The following is a 1135-nucleotide window of genomic DNA, read 5'->3' as shown; positions in this document are numbered from 1 at the left end:
GACCTGAGCGGCCTTGGGGATGCAAGGGAGAAAACAAGCCAGATCTGAGGTTTTTCATTAAAAAATAGTGCTCTTTATTATAAATTATGGAAACACTTCCTTTCTGAATATAAATATAAATATGTGCAAAGTTTCATCTGAGTTTTGTTTTGGTTGAATTTTCAAGCATGGTTTTGCTCAGCCCTCGAGGCTGGAGGTGAAGATGGAATCTTTATAAAAGACAGTGATTCACGTTGGCCTGTAAACATCCCTTCAGTTAGAAAAAAAAAAAACAATAAAAAAAAAGCCAGAAAAACCCAACCGCTTCTCCGGGCAGATGCAGAAAAGCACTTGTGTAGACGATGCGTTCCGGGGGATCCTCCCGCCACATTCCCTGTGGGAATCGGTGTCCCCACAGAGCAGCGTGGCCAGGGTTTGCGGGCAGGGCAGAGGTGGGGTGTGACACTCGGGAGTAATGGTCCAGCGGCAGGATCCGAGGTGCTCCTTGCAGACGCGGTCGTGTGGGACTCTCAGCGGTGTCAGGACATGCTGTTTCCCCTCCGGCTTTGCGGCACGTCACCGGGACCGTTATCGCGCAGCGTCACCAAACGATGTGCAGTAACCCAGACCACAGGGCAGGGAGAATATTAAGGCTTAGTCCCCTGGAAAATGGCAACGAGGGGAAAAGGCAGCGACCTCCAAGTCTGGGGCCTGGTGTGAAAGGAGCTTCCACCCACAAGGAGGCAGCAAGAGGTAAAGTACAGTACGGGCAAAAAACACTTTCCCCTTAAAACCGAGGAAAAGTGATCAGGCACTAGCTGGACCCCAGTGCTTTCCATTCTCTGGTGGCAGAAGGGAGGCTCTCACCAGGACACCCCCAGGTGTGGTTCTGCCACATCAGTGGGGATGCGGCTGCCAAGGCACACGTCCCCCCATGACATGGGTGCCGTCCTGGCTGCCCAAGCCCGTGGGGGCTTTGCCAATGGGCTGTCCCTGGCCATGACGGGGAGGCCTTCGCGCTGGGCGCACTGGAACATCCACAATCCAACCGGAGCAGTCTTCTTCCCCAAGGAGAGGGGGTGTCACGCTTCCTCGAGGGGTTCCCCCAGCACCAAGGGCACCAGGCTGTGCTGGCCACAGCCCCGGGCCCACGGCG

This window comes from Cariama cristata, unplaced genomic scaffold (genome assembly GCF_000690535.1).
Source record: "Cariama cristata isolate BGI_N322 unplaced genomic scaffold, ASM69053v1 scaffold28311, whole genome shotgun sequence".
In the NCBI taxonomy this organism is placed as follows: Eukaryota; Metazoa; Chordata; class Aves; order Cariamiformes; family Cariamidae; genus Cariama; species Cariama cristata.
This window is presented reverse-complemented; position numbering follows the sequence as displayed.